This window comes from Anthonomus grandis, chromosome 19 (genome assembly GCF_022605725.1).
Source record: "Anthonomus grandis grandis chromosome 19, icAntGran1.3, whole genome shotgun sequence".
In the NCBI taxonomy this organism is placed as follows: Eukaryota; Metazoa; Arthropoda; class Insecta; order Coleoptera; family Curculionidae; genus Anthonomus; species Anthonomus grandis.
Window position 1 is genome coordinate 12,343,563 of NC_065564.1, and position 12,280 is coordinate 12,355,842.

The following is a 12,280-nucleotide window of genomic DNA, read 5'->3' on the forward strand; positions in this document are numbered from 1 at the left end:
TTGTTCGAGAGCCCCATTTTGGCCCCAATTTAGGTTATATTATTGTAAATCCCTGTAGTTCTAATGTTCTAGAATTTGTATACTTGCTTGCTTTGACTGTCAGTATTCTCCTAAAATTATTGGTCTCTTTGGGCAAAAACAATGAAGATAATTCTAAATATTTCGAAACTGTTCCATCGGGTTTTAAAAAGGACGCGCTTCGTGACAATTCATTCAGTTTTATTTGTTTAGTCAGTTTTTATCTTGGAAACAATTAAACGACAGTCAAGGCGAGTTAGGTTAGTGTTTTTGACGTTGACAATAAAAGTGTGTTTCCGAATTTCGTTACAATATTAATAAAATAAAAATAAATAGGTAACACAGATAGCTCAGCGTATATAAACTCTTAGCATGTACTTGCTTTTCAGCATAGTTTGCCATTACGCCATCGATTTCAGCACCTGTTTTTAATATTTGGGTGCATTTTAGTTCAATCAAATTTGTAAAGGGTTTACTTTTTTAAACCAGGCAAACTTACCAATAGGCGCAGCATTTAATGACTGACTGCTGAAATTTGACTGGATGATATGATATATGCAAGTATTGAACATTTTTCTATGCAAACAAACAAACTAATTCCAATGAACCCCGTCACTCCTCTTGCCTTCCTAAGATTCATAAAAAGAACTGTCCTCTCAAAATTCCCCTGCATCAAAACTTTCTTTCTGGTTAACATCGATTTTTACCCCAATTAACCTGCTTTTCCAATCCTTTTTCTTTTTTTTTGAACTTGTCTAATATTATTATACCTCCAAACTCTTTCCTTGTATTCTTTGACATTTCGAATCTATTCCCAAGTATCGCTTCCGATGAATGCTTACTCAAATACGAGATTTATTGTTCCTAAACTTTAGTCTATCTACCCATATTATCCTATAACTTGGTTCCCTTATAGATATCGTTTTAAAAAAACTTCTTCCAAATTAATGTTTAAGCAAATTAAGTTCTATTCTCAGATTTACCCGTGGGTCCTAATTTGTCACCTGTTCTGGCAGAAGTTTTCATGTCTTTTATTGAGAAGAAGAAATATCAGAAATCAACTTATATAAAAGTTTTATCACATGCTGGCTTAGGTACGTGGACGATGTTTTCACTATTTTCACCGGTTCTGAAACTTCATAGGCGCATTAAATTTCCCTATGAAAAAGAGAGTAAGGGTCGTCTACCCTTTTTAGATCTATTGATCAAGAAATCTAATTCAGAATAATTGGAGTTTGAAATTTATAGAAAGCCTGACAATGACAATGTTATCCTTTTTCTTCTAACCATCTGAGCTGATTTTGAATTGTAATCAACATCGGCTGTTAGATATGGGTCGATCTATTCTTCAAGCTCGGTCAAGGTGGGGAGTCGTCGCGAAGACACCGACGATCCTTCTGGTTTTTGGGGATTTTGGCCAGTTTTACGAGACATAAAAACGACCGTGTATTTTGTATTTTGTGCATCCCGTGGAAATAAATGGATTAAGTTGAATAAAGCAAGAGTGTTTGTAATATATTCCCGGTGTGTTATTGAACTTTTTCCGTACTGCAGTGAAGCCGTCACCCACCCTGAGAGCATAAACATAAAAGTCTCATTTGGCACCCAACTAGTGGCAGGCTCTAGCAGGCGAGGAAGAAAACTAACAATCGGGTGAGAGAACTCCATTTTAATAAATTTAAATGGCCCATTAAATAAGCTGCATGCCCCTGGGTTTTCCTCTAAAGCTATTGGATTGGTAAACATTTAACGCTCCAAGGTCGTAATTTGTCGCCAGACAGACGGGGCAAGCAGATTCGTGGAATTGGACCGATCCATCTTACTCACAACTGGGGGGTGGCGCGAAGTCGATTTATTTACCAGTGCCATTGGCTAGCGCGGTGTGTCTTGACAGCTGTGCAACGTTGCCGGATTGTGGCAGATTTCGCTGAATAAAATAAACTATATATTTGTAGGAGTAGTGAACAAAATTTCGTTAAATTGGTTGGTGTTTTATTTGTACATGTACTCTGAATGACCAGTGTATAGCATATTATTTACGTAGGTTGATATTACGTAGTTGTTAAGACTTTTGTACAATTAAGGTGGTAGGTGATGGAGAGGCTGATTGATCGATACCTTAAGGAAAGCATCCTGGTCAACAAACCACTGCATGTGCACCAATACGCCTATCAGGCGGGCAAATCCACGGACCTGGCTCTACACCACCTCGTTAGGAAGGTGGAGGGTGCTCTGGGTAGTGGCAAGGCCTGTCTGGGTGATTTCTAGACATTGAAGGGGCGTTCGACAACAATTCTTTTGCATTAATCTGCCAAGCACTCGAGAGCCGCGGCTCAGAACCCTGTTTGGTTACCTGGATAGAGTCCATGCTCTCGAAACGTCATGTATCTGCCCAGCTCAACAACGAGATTGTCGAAACGTCGGCGGCTAGGGGCTGCCCGCAGGGAGTAGTATTGTCCCCTACCTTGTGGTGCTTTATGGTCGACAGCCTGATAAATTTTTAAACAATGCTGGCCTATACACACAGGCCTACGCTGATGATCTGGTAATCCTTTGCCCAGGGAAAGACGCCGTCTCAATGCGGGGCCCTATGATGAAAGCCTTGCGTATGGTGGACATATGGTGCCTCTCGGATTAACCCCAAAAAAGCAGAGCTCCTACTATTCACGAGGAGACGTAACTTTGGTACGCCCCCTGTTATATCTCTAGGTGGCGTGCAGCTGCATTACTCCAGGACAGTTCGATTTTTGGGAATCAAGTTAGATCCCAAACTCTCCTGGCACGATCATGCAGACACCAGAATAAAGAAGGCCACCTGCGCGCTATGGGCCTGCAGGCGGGCTTTCGGCAATACCTGGAGTCTGTCTCCTAAGATCCTCCACTGAATCTACTCGCGCATTGTGAGACTTTTTCTTACATACGGGGCTATCGTTTGGTGGCCATGTACGGAGAAAGCGAAAATTCGTGCTCAACTGGACAGAGTCCAACGTCTTGCATGTCTCAGCATAACGGGTTCCTTGCGAACGGCGCCAACTAGAGCGCTTCAGACTCTGCTGAGCCTGCCGCCTCTGGACCTCGTTGTGCAATTCGAGGCAATGAGGACTGCGTACAGGCTATACGTCCTCGGCGAACTACGTAGTGGCGAGACCGGTCACGCAAAAATTTGGTCACGGGCCATACAGGAATGTCCTCTCCTTCTGATGGGCAGTGACTGCATGGCTCCAGTGACTGTGGACTGCGCGGGATTCGTGACGCACATTGCAGGCAGAGAGGAGTGGCAGCATTCCAACAGACCTGCATTGCTAAATAGGGGGACCATCTGGTACACAGATGGCTCTAGAATGAATAACAGACCTGGATCAGGGCTTATTGGTAGGATCCCACATACCAGTAGGGCATACTCGCTGGGGGAGCACGCCACTGTCTTCCAGGCCGAAGTATTCGCTGTATTAAAATGCAGACAGAAAATCCTAAGTTGCGGACACCGCAATACAGTCGTATCAATATGCTCGGACAGCAGAGCTGCCATTAAGGCTATCACGGCCGCAAAGGTAAGCTCCTACCTTGTACTAGATTACATAAAAGTCCTGAAAAAACTGGTACAGGTTGAATGCAGGGTCCAGCTCGTCTGGATACCTGGCCACGTAGACCCTGCAGGTAATGAGGAAGCGGACTCTCTTGCCAGACTGGGATCCGCGAATGTGCCGATGGGGCCGGAACCCATAGTTGGTATTGCCAAATGCGTTGCGATCGCGTCAATGAAGGGTCTGCTGGACAAGTGGACCCACCGAAGATGGACTGGGTCCCCTAGTATGAGACAGGCCAAAGCCCAAATATATGTGCCTATCGAAATTGCAGATTTAAAAATTAATGTTATCTGCTTGGTCATTCCTAATTTGAACTGCGATATTTTATTTAGTCCCAACTGGATGTCTCAGTATAAGGCAACACTGAATTTTGATGACTCCTTGTTAAGCTTTAGAGTCAATAATAGGCCTTTTAATTTGACCATCGAGTTTGAAATCAGTGATCGCAGTTTAAAAATAAATTTATGCAGGGAGCACTGGGACATGGGGGTCAAGGAGGCGTCGAGAGGTGCAGAACCACCATTGAGCAGCGAGGGCGCATATTCTGACGCCGACTTTAAACGGGGCGGTTGACAGCGCATCGATAGATAATGTGCATAAAAATAAGTTAAGGGACCTTCTCAAGAAATACTCTAATATTTTCTCAGAATGTCCGGGCTGTGTTAATAATTATTATCATGAAATTGAATTAACAAACTATGAAGCATTTAAGGCCCCACAATACCCCGTTCCTCTAGTATATCGGAAAGAGGTAGACGCGCAAGTTTCGGATATGTTAGCGGGGGATGGTCCCGCGTTAGGGAAGTCCGTGAGAGTGTGTTTGGATGCAAGGTATCTTAATTCCCGAATGGTGAATGATTTTATTAATCCACCCACCGAATCCGAACGATTTATTATTCAATTTTAAAGCAGGTCAGGTGTTAGGTACAATTGATTTGACGGCTGCTTTTTGGCAGATTCCGATTAAAGATGAACACACTAAGTACGTGGGGTTTATCCATGTGGGTGAGACTTATACTTTTAAAAGATTGCCATTTGGCTTGAGCACTTCTATGGCGAGCCTTATAAGATGTCTAAATAAGATACTGGATGAGGAAAGTCATGATTTCACGTGTGTTTACGTCGATGATTTGCTGGTTTATTCGAACGATGTCTCGTTGCATTTAAATCAACTTAGTACAGTCTTTAAAAAATTATGTAAAGCAGGGCTTACTGTAAAGTTAAGAAAGTCCCAATTTTTCTGTAAGGAAGTCTTGTTCCTAGGACATATTATTACAGCTGAGGTTGTGTCCGTGGATCCAAAGAGGGTTAAGAGTATTAAGAATTTTCCCACTCCTAAAAATATAAGAGGGTTGCGTGGATTCCTCGGTCTTGTGAAATACGAACGACGTTTTGCCGAATTGACGATACCGCTGTTGAAACTTCTAAGAAAAAAACAAGTTTGGAAGTGGGGAGAGGTAGAGAATCAGGCCTTTCAAGCCATCAAGGATGCCTATTTGGAAGTTTGTTTTGTGGCCCACCCTAACTTCAATCGAACTTTTTATATACAATGTTGACAGTTCCGGTTTCGCTGTAGCAGGGAAGTTGTTTCAGCATTCAGACGATGACGAGCGCCGAGTAATTGCATATACCAGTAGCACATTTAAGGGTAGTCAGTTGGCTTATACTGTCACGGAAAAGGAGGCTATGGTAGTCATACACTGCTTAAAACAGTGGTGCGCCTTAGTTCTTGGTCAAGACATTTATCACGTTTATCACGATGGATAATGTTCTTGCAAGAGTTTGATTTTCGTATTGAGCATTGCAGGGGGTCTGCTAACGTTACGGCCAATATTCTGTCGCGGTATCCTCCTAAAAAACTGGTGTCACGTCCTTTCGAGTCGGGTGACATTCGCGTTTCATTGGTAAAAATAAATGGCGATCTCTCTCGATTAAAAGCACAGTTTAAAAATATGCGAGGCGATCAATTAAATAATGATTGGACCAGACAAAAGATAATTTTTTTAGAAAATTAGTCAAAGTTTCCGTTAATCATTAGCAAAAACAATTGTCGGTGCAAAAATGGTATTGTATGTATGAAGGGCTTTTGTTTAAAAAAGGCACTAGGGATTGTCAGGGTTACAAACTCTGTGTAACCTTAAATCAGGTGTGCCATTTTATGATAACCAAACACGAAACATTAGGGCATTTTGGAAGGGCTAAAACATATTTGCACTTAAAACAGTCTTTTTTTTGGCCTCGGATGTAAAAACATATACGTCAGATTGTGAGAAGTTGTGACATTTGTCAAAAGGCCAAAAGTGGTCCGGTTTCGCGAGGAGAATACCATGCGGTCGTACCAAGCCGACCGGGTGAACTGGTTTGTTTGGACTTAATTGGACCTTTGGCGGAAGGTCGCGGAAAGGTTACGTAATTATTACTAATTGTCGATGCCTTTTCAAAATTCGTTAAGTTAATTGCTCTGCGTCGAGCCACAACTAAGGCCATTTTAAATAAAATTTTAAAAGTATATATATCGGAGGTTCAAAAGCCCCAATCAATCAATCAATCAATCAATCAATGCTTTATTATCATAAAATTTAAAATTTTGTTGACAAAGCTATTATTTAAATAAATCATACAAACAAAATATACACAAAGACAAAACAAAAAATACAAATATATAAAAATAAAAAATACAACAAAACATACAAAAAACTTAACAATTTTATAAATTGTTTAGGTCACATTTCCTTAAAATCTATAAAATATATATACATTCACTTGTATACAAAGTCGGCAAAAGGCAGTTGTTTACAAAAACATTATTAGCAAACTACTAATTTGTTTATATAATATACGAATATTATTTATGTACATTATCATAACAACATAAACAAATTTACCAGTGTTTAGGAAGCGCGTGCTTAAAATTACATAACATTAATTATTAAAAAATTAAAAAAAGTCGTTTACTGTGTATAAGGCTCTCTCCAGCAAGTACGATTTCAGAGCTTTCCGAAATTTGGAAAAAGTTGTTATTGATTTGATTTCAAATGGGAGATGATTGTGCATTTTTTTTGCATTATAAAGAATGGATCGTTTAACTAGTTCTGATCGTGGGGTTGGTAGATAAAGATCGTACTCTGCGTTTCTAAGAGGATAATTGTGAGATGGCCTTTCTGACATATCTGATAAGTGCTTGCGGATTAGGCAGACGGATTCAAATATAAATAAGGAAGGAAGAGTTAGTATTTTAAATTTTTTTAAATATTCCTGGCAGTGAGTTCTGTAATTTAGTCTTAATGAATAGCGTATAGCTCTCTTTTGTAGCTTAAATATGCGTTCAAATTGAGTCGCACCACACGTACCCCAAAACGGAAGGGCATATCGGAGGTGCGACTCAAACAGGGCATAATAAACTGTTATAGCCGTTGCCAAACTTAGCTCCCTGGATACTGATCTCAGAGCAAAACATGCAGAACTTAATTTTTTGGATAAGTAATCGATGTGGATATCCCATTTTAAAGAGTTGTCTACCATCAGTCCCAAGAACTTTACGGAATCAACGACCTCCATTCTGTTGTTATTAATTACAAAAGGTTGCAACGCACCGCTAAATGATAATACTCTAGTTTTTGAGACGTTAAGGCACAAGAGATTTGAATCGCACCACGATTTAATGGTGACTAGGTCACGAGATATGGTTCTACGAAGAGCCACCATATTTAAGTTGCTCCAAGAAAAACTAGTATCGTCCGCAAAGAGACAAATTTTACCATTTATGTCCAGATTAGCAATATCATTTATAAATAGAAGAAACAAAATAGGGCCTAGAACTGAGCCCTGAGGTACCCCGCATTCTATTGGCTTGCTCGAAGACGTCATCGAATCGACCCTAACAAACTGATTCCTGTTGTTCAGGTATGACATGAACCACTCGAGAGGTGTTCCTCTAATTCCATAGTGCTGCAATTTATTAATTAGGATATTATGGTTTACACAGTCGAAAGCTTTAGAGAAATCACAGAAAATTGTTGCTGTAGAGAGATGGCTGTTTAGGCTGGAGTATATATTATTAAAGAGGGACAACATAGCATCATTGGTGCACTTGTTACTTAAGAATCCGAACTGATGCGGGGTTATAATTTTATATTTAAGCAAAAAGGATAAAAGCCGTTTCTTTACCAGTCTTTCAATAATCTTCGATAATGTTGGGAGAAGTGCAATTGGGCGATAGTTCGAACATTGATCCTTCTCGCCCCCTTTATGTAAAGGAATAATAATTGCCGTCTTAAGGCAGCTTGGAAAGATTCCAATTTGAAGAGACATATTAATCAAGTTGGTAAGATGGTTTAAAGTGATATCCGGGAGATTTGAAAACATTTTGAGCGTTAGACCATCAGCCCCAGATGAAGATTTGTTTTTAATGTCTTTTATTGTGCTGCGTAGTTCTTCTAATGCTATGGGTGTAAGAAAGAAATTATGTAAATTCTCATTAGCGAGATATGAGAGAGGATTGTGGGAAGGAGTTACGGTATTCATGAGATTTTTGGCTACATTTATAAAGTAGTTGTTTAAGTTATCCGATGAAGTGGGGATTGTGATAGATGGAGAAGCCTTATCCCTTAATTCATTAACAATAGACCAAGTTTCCTTACCAACATTTGCAGAATTAGAAATCCTTTTATTGTAATAGAGGTCCTTGGCTGCCTTTATTGTTTTATGGTAAATTTTTTTGTACAACCTTACGTAATCGTGGAAGAACACACTGTCTGAGAATTTTTTTAAGTGTGATAAGGAGCGTATATTTTTAGAAGACAAGCGTAAGCCTTTAGTAGACCATGGTTTTTTTTTGTTTAATTTTGATGGGTCTAAGAGGAAATGAGTTGGATGCCAAATCAGACAGTGACTTTATAAATCGAGAAAACTCAGTGTTAACATCATCAGATAGGAAGTCCCAGTCCGTTCTTAGACATAGATTTTTGAAATTTAGGAAATTTTTTTCCCCAAAGATACGGCACATTTTGCGCGGGACTCTTTTATTTTTGTGATTTAGAGAAAATTTAGTTAACACTGCTTCATGATCGGAGAAACCTGAGTTAAAGACAGTTAAATCAACGAGTTCCGGATCAAAGGTTGATACGACGTAGTCAATGATACTAGAGCTAGTTTTGGTTATTCTGGTTGGGGAGTTAATATGCAGCAATGTCTTCTTAGCGACAACGGTACTCAGTTTAGTAGTCGGGCTTGGAAAAAAGATTTAGAACAGGGAGGAATTCGAGTGAAATACACGTCCGTCTATTTTCCACAGGGAAACATAACTGAGCTGTATAACAAAGAAATCGGACGGTTACTCAGAACTTATTGCTATGATCAGCATACCCGCTGGCCTAATATGTTATCTTTCGTTAAAGAATGCTTAAATTCGGTAATAAACCTGAATACCGGATTCAGCGCCGTCTATTTACAAAAAGGCATAGGGGTCGAATGTGCTCTTACTAAATATGTTGAATTTCCCAATGACCCCGAAAAGGTAGTTTCTAGGAAAAGGGCCTGGGAATTGGCATGCGAACGAATGTTAAGTAATAAGAGAGAAGCGCGCAAACAGAGCTAATAAATCGATCAAGCCGGTCGAATTTCAAGAGGATGATCAGGTTCTTGTTAAAACCCATTATCAGTCGTCCGCTTCTGATAAGGTAATCAAAAAGTTTTTCTTGCTATTTGAGGGACCATATCAAATCTTGGGTCGAGTTGAGGCTAACTCTTACATTATTGGTGACCTTGGGGGTAAGGAGCTAAGTCGCCAAAATGTTGTTAACTTAAGAAAGTATGTATCGAATTCTGCAGTTCCGTTGTGACTGACGAATTTTATGTATTCCAATTCATTTTTTTTTGTTATTATACGAAGCTGTAGGTTTAGTAGATAATATTGAGATGCTGTGTAAGGATAATTATTTATTAGAAAAAAAAGTGTTACTTCTAGCTAGCAATAGTTTTCGTTTTGTTTTTAACTCGCGCATTATTGAAGTGCCAGACGTATGTATGCGGTTTGAGATGTTGCTAGGCAGTGAACTTAAACACATATTTTATGTTTTAGTATTTAAGTTGGGGGGTAATGAGCTGATTTTGAATTGTAATCAACATCGGCAACATCGGCTGTTAGATATGGGTCGATCTATTTTTCAAGCTCGGTCAAGGCACCGTCTATAGATTACAACAAGCCAGACCACTCGAGCGGCCCTGAAATCGATTGCCCCACCCCCCGTTCCTCACCTCACCATGCATCGGCTGGGTAGAACCCAGGTTTAGTTTTCGCAAATACGTTAACTTGTGTGCATCCGTTTCGCGAGAGAGTTTTTGCTTGTAGCGTTTTAGACAATAATTTGGTTACAGTTCGGTTTGTGAATTTTTGGTGGCTTTAAGTTGTTATTTACATAAAGTGGCACAAGGTTTTTTTTATTTTGGTTTTGTTTTTTGAACTGTTTTATAATGGCATATGCTGGATACTGTTCCGTTCCTAACTGCACGGTTCGTGTTAACGAAACTGCAGTTTTTCGATGTCCGAAGGATCTAGTAAGGTAAGTTGCAAATTTGAAATAATCTTATTTAATATTTATAATATTGGGTTTACATTTATAAGAATGAATAATAATTATAGGTATCTTAAAAATTATAATAACTAACTATAGTCATTTCCTAATTAATTCTATATTATTGTTTTTATCAATATATAAAATAATATATTTTAAAGAAATTATAATTTAAAGGTTGAGGATTTTTCAATATATTCCACATAATTTTTTACCTATTTATAAAAATATATATTAATTAAATAATAAATAAATTAGGCTTTTATTTTATACTCGGCAAAGGGCAGCTATGCTGATTTGTTTTTTTTTTTTCGTTATTATTTTTATTTTTTTCTCTATTATTTTTCTTAAAACATAAATAAAGTGTGATGTTTTAGTTGGATTAGAGTTATATTTTAATTTTTAAAATAATTAAAGTGATCTGATTTTGTGACTGTGTAATATATGGTTAATATGTTGCACGTACTAAATTTTATTTTTGTATATCTATTGCAGGTGTCAAGAATGGAGAGTTTGGGAGTTATTAAAGAACATAAATATGCCAATTTAACTCCTGAGGAGGAAGCTTTTAGTTGTATAAGAATATGCAGCTTTCATTTTGATGACAATAGTTTTACTCCCTCAGGAAAACGACTATTAAAAACAGCTATTCCAAAACTGACAAGGGAATACCGTCATATTATGGGTTTAAGTATATAAAATTTGTACAGAAGTTAATCAACTTTAAAAACATTATATTTTTGCTTTGAGGTCAAACTTCTGGGATTAATGTGTATAATGAAAAAAATGATTATATTGTTTCTCCAGCTCTTCCACATCTAATAGATGAATCAACTCAAACGGATTCTCAGTCAGGTATTCATTTAAGTATATTAATTTGCTCTTTTACTACCAATTCTTAAATATAGTTTAAAATATTTCAAAAAATTATTAAAGAAAAAAAATTTGCTTTTCACAAAACCATAACAGTTAATGTTAGTGCAGTTTCTAAATGTGACGCATCTACCCAAACTGGAATTTATGAAGAGTTTGCTCAAGGTAAAAACACATAAGTTTATTATATATAATTATATTAATTTAGCTTTTATTTTAGATATTTATTGCCAAACTCCACAGCACTTATCACAAAATTCACCGCGAAAACAAGGCTTGAAGAGAAAACTAGAAGAAATGCAACATTCTTTGAAGTGTAGGGGCCGGTTAAATGTTGATATTACAACGTCAGATATGTTGCAGTTTCTAGAAGATAACTATCCGGAACACTCCACCATGCTGATTAGAAATCAATTATTATTGCTTGATAAAGTCAAAAAAGGTGCAAGATATTCTGAAGAGTTTAAGTAATTTGCTCTTACATTATATTTACTAGGACCAAAAGCCTATAAAAAATTATCTAAGGTTATAACGCTGCCTTCTATAACAACCCTTAAAAGAATTACCCAAAGTTGGAGCATTTCTACCGGTTTTAATGATTTTATTTTTTGAATCTTTAGAATTAAAAGTGTCTGTAATGTCCGATAAAGCAAAAGATTCTATTTTATGAATTGATGAAATTTCAATTAAGTCAAATCTATTTTATAATCATTCTAAAGATACAATAATTGGATTTCAGGATTTACCTAATAGTAAGTCTACTGATATTGCTACCAGTATTTTAGTAGTAATGGTTAGAAGAATTGCTTATAATTGGAAACAACCCATCGCCTATTCTTTACTTACTATTTTTGGAAAAAAAAAAGTACTAATTCAGATAATTTAAAAAACATAATATTTGAGTCGATTCGAAGATTAAAAGGTCTTAATGTTTTAGCTGTAACATCAGATCAGGGACCAAATTTTTATAAGTTGGTTAAAAATGATCTTCAATTGAATTTGGAAAATCCAACATTTTTTGTTGACGACTCGACTATATTTTATTTATTTGATGTGCCACATCTATTGAAGTCTACTAGAAATAATTTTTTTTCCTATATTTTTCTTTTGGAGAACGGTTTGACAAACAAAGATTTTTTAGACAGCATGTATATTCTTGATAAAACAAAAAACTATAAATTGGCGCCAAAACTCACCAATGAACATCTTAATCCCACAAGATTTCAAGCA

General features: G+C 37.5%; 1 protein-coding gene and 1 long non-coding RNA gene across 3 annotated transcripts in view; one reads left to right on the plus strand and one right to left on the minus strand.

Moving 5' to 3' along the window:
• Window positions 1-12,280, minus strand: part of LOC126747387 (hemicentin-1) — a 106,695-nt gene that overhangs the window by 1,184 nt on the left and 93,231 nt on the right. The window lies entirely within an intron of this gene.
• On the plus strand, window positions 10,611-11,661 carry LOC126747405 (uncharacterized). Its single transcript, XR_007664181.1, has 3 exons — window positions 10,611-10,868; window positions 10,928-11,215; window positions 11,271-11,661. It is a non-coding gene; the product is annotated as an uncharacterized LOC126747405 (long non-coding RNA).